Genomic DNA, 10407 nt, shown 5'->3' with positions numbered 1-10407 from the left:
TCTTCATTGCTTATTTTCTTTAGTAATTTTTTATTATTTTTAAATTTAATTTTTTGTGTTTAATAGTACTTTTGATGTAGTTTCTAAATATATAAATTTTATATATTAATACTAAACTTAATATTATGAAAAATTGGATTAAAAATAACTTCAGTCAAGCCTCGTTAAACGAACCAGACAACCAAAATGGGATGGAGGGAGTATGATATTAATGTATATAATTACTATTCCAGTACTTTTTGTTAATTTTTAATTGTTTTTCACTTTTTTTTTGTATATATTTAATATCCGAACAAAGGTCGGATAACCGACCGAACCGAACCAACCCTTGTTCGTGCCATGAAAATGGTGCTATGTAGACGATGAGATGGCTACGAAAATAAGTTGGGCAAGAAGCTAAAGGATACACTCGAGCTTTATTGGGAACTTGTATTACATCAACTCTTGGATTCCTCTCTTGGATGGTTTACAAATGAGGCCCCATGAGGGGTATTTATACCCATTCCACCTCCTCAATGGATGGTGGAGATCTACTTAATCCTACGAATTGTTGTGAAAACCAGTAAACTCGTTAAGTGGATCCCTCCATATTTGCGAAGCTGAAAGTTTTGGAGTGAGAGGTTTAGGGTTTTAGGGTTAGGATTTAGGGTTTAGCGTTAAGGGTTTTAGGATTTAGGGTTAGGGTTAGGGGTTTAGGGTTTAATAGTGTTGGGGGTTTTAGGGTTAGTGTTTAGTGTTTTAGGGTTTAGGGTTTTAAGGTTTAGCATTTTAGGGTTTAAGGTTAGTGTTAATGTTTAGGGTTTTAGGTTTTTAGGGCTTTAGGGTTTAGGGTTTTAAAATTTAGCATTTTAGGGTTTTGGGATTTAGGGTTTAGGGTTTAGGATTTAGGGTTTAGAGTTTTAGGGTAAACTAAGTTATTATTATTATTATTATTATTATTATATATATATATATATTTTTTTTGAGTTTTGGGGTTTAGGATTTAGGTATTAGAGTTTAGGGTTTTAAGGTTAGGGTTAGTATTAATTGTATTAAATGATGTTTTTTGTTGTCAGAAGTGGGATTTGAACCCACGGGTTAGTATTAATTGTATGGTTTAGGAATTTAAGGTTAGGGTTACGATTTTAGGTTTAGGGTTAGGGTTTAGTGTTAAACGTTTTATGATTTAGGGTTTAGGGTTTAAGTTTTAGGTTTTAGGGTTTAGGGCTAAGGCTTAGGGGTTAAATTTTAGGATTTAGGGTTTAAAAGTTTAGCGTTTTAGGGTTAGTTTTAATTTTAGGGTTTAGGGTTTTAAGGTTAGGGTTTTAGGGTTTAGGGTTCAAGGTTTAAGTTTTAGAATTTAAGGTTTTAGGGTTTAGGGTTTTAAGGTTAGGGTTTTTAGGGTTTAGGGTTCAAGGTTTAAGTTTTAGAATTTAAGGTTTTAGGGTTTAGTATTTTAGGGTTACGATTTAAGATTTAGGGTTTAGGGTTTCAGAGGCTTCGGGTTTAGAGTTTAGGGTTTAGGGTTTAAGATTTAGGGTTTAGGGTTAGTGTTAGTGTTAGGGTTTGGGGTTTTAGGTTTTAGCAAATATATATATATATATATATTTTAGCATTTTAAGGTTTACGATTTAGGGTTTAGGGTTATAGGCTTTAGGGTTTCAAGTTTTAAGGTTTTAGGGTTTTAGGAGTTAGGGTTTAGTGTTTATGATTTTGGGGTTTAGGATTTTGGGTTTAGGTTATAGGATTTAGTGTTAGAGTTAGTGTTAGGTTTGGGGTTTATGGTTAGGGTTAGTGTTTAGGGTTTAGGGTTAAGAATTTTTTTAGGGTTTACGTTTTAGGGTTTTGGGTTCAGGGTTTAGGGTTTTAGGGTTAGTGTTTATTGTTTCAAGGCTTAGTGTTTAGGGTTTAGGAGCTATGATGGTTTAGGGTTTAAAACATACATCAAAACTAAAAAATACATAGAAAAAAACACCAAAAACTCATATAATGTGCAAGAAAAAAGACTTAAAAGAGCACTTCAAAAATACTAAAAATGCAAATAAACACAACTCAAAAAGTAATTTAAAATGCTTAAACTGAGAGAAATTAGCAATAGAAATAAAAAAAAAAAAAGCAAAAAAAGAAAAAACAAAAACAAAAAGAATCCAAAAATAAAAGGAAATTGAAAGAAAATAATAAGAAACTAAAAATTATAACAAAGAAATATTAAAATCAGTTTAATAGAAAAGGCACTACTACGAAGTAAATGACAATAGGGATACTTACTGCTCCAGACTCAAAAAATGTCAACTTTAAGCCTAAAATAATTAATTTTGATATATGTGTCTGTACTAATTAAAGATGCATCTTTGCTAAATCTTATTGTCTTAACTTTTTTTTTAAAAAAAAAATTATTTATTATAATTTGATTATAGGAATGTACTACAATTTTTTATTTTTTATTTTTGAAATCAGGAATGTACTACAATTATGATATCATAAATTTCTATAAATTTGTTGCTATAGATACAGCCAAAGTTATTTTTCAACAAATTAGTACATAATTAACACGTTTGGACAAAAATAAACTTAAAATCACTCTAACAGTCAAATGTTTATTGATAAAGCATACCTTTTGAGTTATTTCTTCGATTTCTTTTTGTTTTTTGTTTTTTTTTTTTTCGCATCACACTGATGAAATTGTATGGATTGAATACCTTGGCATTGATTGCAATAGCAGCTACAAAGAAAACAACTCTTGAGACTTTAAGAAGGAAAAACTCCATAAATATTATATGCAAGCACACAGATGGAAAATGAAAAAGATCAAAAGACCTTAATAATTGGGTAGAAGATAGGGAAAACAACAATGACGAGCAAGCTAACTATTAGCAAAAACCTTGCACCGATGCTCAATCCATACCATTAACAAATAGACCGGGAATAATATGCCACCAAACAAGGGTGAAATATGCATATAAGTGGCACATAAAGAATAATAGATTTTCATTTAAAAAAAAAAGAATAATAGATTTACTCAACATTTTGCATACTAGAAAAAGAGTTACTGATATTAGTATAGCACATGTAGGTAGAAGAGCACGAATAAATACAGGGCAAGATCTTTTGGAAAGCAGAACAGGATTTAATACACACAATAATCAAGAAGAAGCATGCATTGAAATTCATACAACACACCTCCCTAAAGAATATTGACATTGGTGACCATCATTTTCAACAACAGCTAATGGTGATTAATAAACCAATCAGACATAGAACCTAACCCTATACGGTAAACACATCTAAGATTTAGAGAAACTCAAAATTCATTAATCAAAGAGTATAAATGACAGAAGGTGATTTACCTGTTAATTTCTTATCAGCTTCCCTGTTTAATTCTTCAAGCCAAGTTACAACAAGTTATAAAGACAAAACCTCAATGATCTGTTTCAACTCAATATTCAACGCTTGGTTGAACTCGGATTCACTCACTACCGAAATATTATAATTTGGTCGGGTTTCCTCTGTCCAGAACTAGAATAGAAGTCATGAAAGAAATTATACAAAAAATATTTTAGCCAAATAAAGAAAGTGACATCAACTAAGGAAACAGATCACAAACCTGAAAATGCCATCATCTTTAGTATCTAAAACGTTCTTATGAAGAAAATCAAGTTTTGCTGATTAAGTGCGGACATGCAACAGCTCTGTAACAAGAAATACCAATGGTTTCAACAAGAACATGTCACTAATAATTTGAGAAAAGTTTTGAAAGAAGAATACTACAGCAAATCAGAATACTGCAAAAGTTGAGGACACACCTGCACGTTTAGGTCCAATCATTATTGCATGGACCATGCTGTGTGGACCAAAAATAAAAAGTACATTATTTTTGTACTGTAGGTACATTACTTTTGTATTGTAGGTACATTATCTTAGGGCACATTATTTTTGTAATGAAGGTACATTATTTGATATATACTATCAAATAATGTACCTACGATACAAAAATAATGTACCTTCAGTACAAAAATAATGTTCATTTTATTTTTGGTCAGTTGTGTGGACCATGGTCCATGCAATAATTTGCCGTTTAAGTGAGCCAACGGAAACATTCATTCCAATTATAATTGTGGGAATCGATGGAGAATGCTTAACTACCAGCAAGGAATTCTTATCACCAAGCTGTAATAAATAACACTTTTATCAAAAGGGAAAGTAACACGTGAAAATTTAAATAAATAAATAAACAAGCAACAAGAAAAAATTGAATTTTTTTTTTATTTTTGAAAATGTTGAAAATCATTTTAAAACATTATAAAAAAACACTTTTTAATACACAAGCAATACAAAGAAATAGGAAAACCTAAACTCCTTTGAGTCCTTTCTTGATTATTTTATGAACAATTTGGATCACTTGGGAAAATCATAGAAATACAAAAAAATTAAACATAAATAAAATAAGGGTGGCCTAGTGAAAATAATAATAATATAAGTATTAAATTGTAATATAAACTTTGAAAATATACAATGAAAACTAAAATATGCAGAAAGAATGTCAAATAAAACAAAATGAACACTAAAGCTAGAGAGAAACCAATTACAAGCATACACAATAAATAGGGAAAAATAGACAAAAAAATATTGTCAATACTCCTAAGGAAATAAAAGAAGGAATAAAAATACATCTACGAACTTTTAAAATACACAGCGAAAACTAAAAATAACATAGAAAGGAAGCGTAAAACACTATAACCGTAAAAAGCTACACATTGAAAACATTTAAATGCAAGTAATAAATAATTTTTTTAGGATTTAATAAATAAATTTTTAAAACATAAAATTTATAAATATACTCCAAAGTAATTCCAAATATATAGAAACAAAAGTAAGAATATCATTAAGAAATTTACAAGCCTGCAAAAAAAATCAGATGTTTAATGTATAAAAGAACACTTGAAAATCACTAGATGGGGAAAGATTATATGCTATATGCAATGCAATATGTATCTTACTTTTTTCTTCAAGTAGGACAAATAAAATTTTAGGCATGGTCACACATGCAAATTTACCAATATACTACCTTAATAATTTGGGTAGGATATAAGGAAAACAGCAATGAGAAATTACCAAACTAATGGTGAAAGCCTTGCACCGATGCTCAATCAATTCTATGAACAAACAACTTGGAGAATGATCTACCAAATAAGGGGGATATATGCATATAAGTGGCACAAAAACAGAAATAGATTTACTAATTATGCTGACTAGAGAAATTACCTAGCTATAAGCAAGAATGAGAGTCCTTGATATTAGTATAGCACCCTAAGCAGGCAATAGAGCATCAATTAACGTCTGTTTTACAACAGGTGCCTATGAATAAAGCGCTAATAGTGGCATATTCGTCATTTTATAGGCGTCTATTATTTTGTAATTACAGATGCCTATAGTATAAATATTTTAAAAATGTAAATAAACGTCGGTAACACACGCATATTCTTATTTTTAAGAAATAGTTATTCCTAGTACAATACATTTTTTAACCATATTCAACATAATCTAATTTAATCATCCACAATAATCAATTCAATCCATCAATCAATAATAATATATTCTAATTAACTAATAACCATTCATAACAATCGATCAATCCATAATAATATATTCTAATTAACTAATAACCATTCATAACAATTGATCAATCGGTAATAAACTATCTTAATTAACTAATAACCATTATAACAATCTATCAATCGATAATAATATTTTCTAATTAACTAATAGCTATTCATAGCAATCCATCAATAATATAATATTCAAACTACAATCCATCAATCCAGGTGTTAAGCCACCATCACAAAAAAAGTGAATTAAAAGTAGTTAAGGAAATAGATCATGAAGGCATTGATTTTAAAGCAAATTAAATATTTCCCAACATGTATGTACAGTGTACTGTGTGAACTGTGAAGTCAAAGCCATATAAATTAAAAAGGCTTACTTGTCTCCAAAGAGGAAGTAGCTTAGACTCTAATCCAAATCATGTAACCACTGAGCACTGCAACACAAAATAGAAACTTTTTTTACTCTAAAGGCTACTGTATAATTATCGCGAAAATAAGAAAACTATAGTTAGGCAAATATTTAAGCAGAATCATGATATGACTATCTAAGACATATATCCATTCACCAAAAATTACCAAGAACCAAGAAGCTTGTGACTGAAAAATACCCTAGCTAAAGTTTAAGATAGCTGATAGCCATATCATAGTCTGAACAAAAAATTGCAATCTTCACAGACTAATGAAGCTTCACCATCACTTCCTCACCTAACAACCACCAAGACTACTGATAGCAGATAAACAATAATAAGCTTCTTAAACTCTGAACCTGACACACAAAACAAATTTATCATAGCTTTCCTGGGCTTTCCAAGTAAACAAGAATAAAAGAATGTGAAAACTACTCCAAGTCACTGGAATGAAACTATGCTGGAAGTTCAAAAGCTCTATAGTTAATAGTTTTACTAGTTGTATAGCATTCAAGGATAAGCAAAAGGATTTTACTAGGACAGTTTCACAAAAACAAAAACATATATGCATCTAGAAAGCCAACTAAATGAATGGTAAAACAGATATATCACTGAACCAATACTTAGAGGTGCTGAAAAAACAAGTAACAAGTCAATAAAGAAAGCATAATGGGAATTTACAGTCACCGAGTTGCCAAGCATCAGTTGCATACTAACGAATCTCTTGAGAACTGCATCATTCCACCTAGTACAGAAAACTGCAAATTATGCGCTCTTTTAAAGAGAAAATCAAAGTTAATTGCCTGACTTCATTTTAAATTAAAGATTTGCACAACATATATAGTAACTTGTTTCATTGGAAATAACCAAACAAAATAATCCTCTAAAGATCAAGAGAAGAGGTACAAGTACAGAACAAAGAAAGAAAGGCTCTAGTATAGAGGTACCTAAGCTCTTCCCAGGGTAAAAATAACTTAGGTTGCAATTACCCACTTCCCACTTCATTTCCAATACTTAACAATTAAAAAGAGATACAAGTATCAAAGAACATATTAGTCAACATAAACCTCTCAGTTTTCACTTAAATAGAATCACATATTCATCAATTTACCAGGAAAAGGCTAAAATTTCAAGGGATTACCTCAGCCAAGCAATCTTTTCCTGATGGACTTTGCTCATCAAATACTTGTGTCTCACTGGTACCTGTGATTTGAAAATTATACTGAAACATTGTGGTCTTCTATAATTTAAGAAATCGAACTAATAATTTAATATTAAACCGGGGTTGCATGCCATAATAGTCAAAGACAACTCGTGGATTAATGCCAGATTCAGTAGCAAATTAGCTGTTTTGTGTTCTTTACTTAAAAATTGATCAAGCAAATGGACAATCAAACCTTTGATGTGGCCCTAATCCTGCTTTCTTTAATTTCTTTATTGACCTGCAGTATGATAACAGAAGCATTATATACATCATATTTCACAGATAATGCAGGGACAACTCGGCCAAATAGACGAAAGCATTGAGTGGGTGATGAGGCACAAAATGCTGTTAAAAAGTCATTCCGTGGAAGTCTTTCTCTGCATATATTCAACCAATATATAACTTTTGCATATATAGAAGGGCAAAATGCGTACAAGTACAGAAGAAAAGAAAGAAAGACATCAATTTCATCAGATGATAGCATATTAAAATAATCATTACCTTCTTACCAGGAAAAATTGATTGAAGTTTTAATCTAGACCTTGTAAGGACACAAACTTTATGGTTATCTACACTTGAAGGCAACAAAGCAAAATATTTATTTACAGTACAGAAAAGTTGAGTGTCATATATAACACATGACATAGACATAGGGTTCTGAAAGAGAAGGCCTCTCGTAGGGTTCTGAAAGAGAAGGCCTCTCGTACACCAAAAAGTTCCAAAATCAAAGAACACATAGACAACGCTATCACATCACAAAAATCTAAAATAACAGATAAATGTGAAAAACAAGGCATCTGTAACTTCCCGCAATCTTTCCACCAATCTTTTACAAATAAAAAATTTAAAATAAAAACTGAAATTAAAATATAAACGCATATGTATAAACGTATGTATAACGTACGTACCTGTGCGACCGGCGAGGGCGGTGTGCGAAGGCGACCGAAGACACGACGGCGAAGGGCGGGCGGGCGGGCGGCCTGCGCCGGCGCGGCTGTGCGACGGCGGCGACCGAAGAGACAAGAAGGCGGAGGGGAGTGCGATCGGCGACCTTGAAGCGGAGGAGGAGAGGAATAATGGCGGCGGAGGAATAAGAACGAGAGTCGAGAGCGTCTAGTCTATTTAATGCAGGCTGAGATAATAAGAAAGCAGCCGGAAAGGAAGGTTCCGGCTCCCTCTCCCTCAACGGCTAGATTTAGAGTTTAAATTAAATTTCCCAATAGCCAATGTTTTTGTTTAAAACTAATTTTTTATTTTTTCTTTCAAACAATAAGGGGACCCAAATTTGAAGCTATCATATAAGTGGATGGGTGATGGGTAAATACCCCCAAGGACTACTGTAGAAATATAATGTATAGTCCGTGTATTATTGTACCCAGGTCGGGTGTCCCTTAGAAATTGTTAAGGGTTAAATGTAATATTATATTCCTGAAGGGTCAGGTCCTATTTCTATATAAAGGACCTGACCCTCATGTTAATGGCATTCTGAATCATTGGGATCCCTTGCCTCTCGGCCCCCTCTCTCTTGTTCACTATAGAGTTCATGGCTCTTCTTCTCCAAGAAGGAAGCCATGACTTCCTTTCCCTTTTCTCTCTGCATTCATACACGCTCCATACACTACATCATACACAATCGAACTACACGTGGTGTGAATCCGTACCCCCGTTTACATTTACACCATCATTGGCGCCGTCTGTGGGGAATGCGACGAAATGCCGTGTTCCTCTAATCAACCGAATGGTATTCACCATCCTTATCACCGTCACAACTCACTGCCGCCGTCGCGGCTCACCGGAAAATTCAGCGCTCCGCCACCATCTGGTCGTATAGCGTTCCACCACCGTCAAACAAAAAAAATATATAAAAATTTCAAACCCAAGCTGGGTTTTAAACCATCCACTTTGTGATCTTCACCATCATGATCACCATCGGTTCATCACCATCGTCAACAACAATAAGGGAGGAAAAAGACACCGCGTTTTTTCCTCGTCGCCAGCCAGAAAGAAGAAAAACCGGCCATCNTCGCCGCGAGTGTCGCCTCCAAGCTCAGAAAATACGTTGACTCAAGGAACACCCGATCCAACAAACCGCCGGAAAGAGATGTGGTCGCCGGTGATGTCTCTTTCTCTCCGGCAAAGAAGACAGCGAAGAAGAAGATGATGAAGCTCGTTTTTTCTTTCTTCTTCTTAATCCATATAATATTATTATTATAAAAATATATATATATATAATAATGTATGGGTATGGGGTAGCCGTGCTACCCCATGTGATTTTCCTAAAGGGGGGGACTTTGTCCCCCACATTGCATTTATATATTAAAAAAAAATGTATGGGAATGGGGTAGCCGTGCTACCCCATGTGATTTTCCTAAAGGGGGGGACTTTGTCCCCCACATTGCATTTATATATTAAAAAAAAATGTATGGGAATGGGGTAGCCGTGCTACCCCATGTGATTTTCCTAAAGGGGGGGACTTTGTCCCCCACATTGCATTTATATATTAAAAAAAAATGTATGGGAATGGGGTAGCCGTGCTACCCCATGTGATTTTCCTAAAGGGGGGGACTTTGTCCCCCACATTGCATTTTTATTAAAAAAAAAAAAAAAAAGTATGGGCCTATGGGGTAGCCGTGCTACCCCATGTGATTTTCCTAAAGTGGGGGACTTTGTCCCCCACATTGCATTTATATATTAAAAAAAAATGTATGGGAATGGGGTAGCCGTGCTACCCCATGTGATTTTCATAAAGTGGGGGACTTTTGTCCCCCACATTGCATTTTTATTAAAAAAAAAAAAAAAAAAAAAAGTGTACATTGTATAATGTAGTGGGAGAAAAAATATATATTGTTGTAAATAGTTTTTTTATCCCCGTCATATTCCAACAAAAATTATTCAAGACGAAGACTATTGAAGACTCGAAGACTTCAACAAAAATTGTTCAAGATGAAAAGACTATATCTGAAGTTGGAGACGCTACCCAGAATTAGAACTACAATACTTTTAGAGTTGGAGACTACAAGCTTTTTGTAATAGGTCTACATTGAAAGTAGGCAAAAGATGTAAATTGTAGTATAAGATCATTGTACCAAAAAAATATATATAAATATATATTTTTATTGGGTAGCACGGCTGCTAGCCTGCTACCCTGTGTGTAGTTCATAAAGTGGGGGACCTTGTCCCCCAACCCCTTCGAAAAAAAAAAAAAAAAAAAAAA

The sequence above is a fragment of the Ipomoea triloba genome, chromosome 1, assembly GCF_003576645.1.
Source record: "Ipomoea triloba cultivar NCNSP0323 chromosome 1, ASM357664v1".
NCBI lineage: Eukaryota > Viridiplantae > Streptophyta > Magnoliopsida > Solanales > Convolvulaceae > Ipomoea > Ipomoea triloba.
This window is presented reverse-complemented; position numbering follows the sequence as displayed.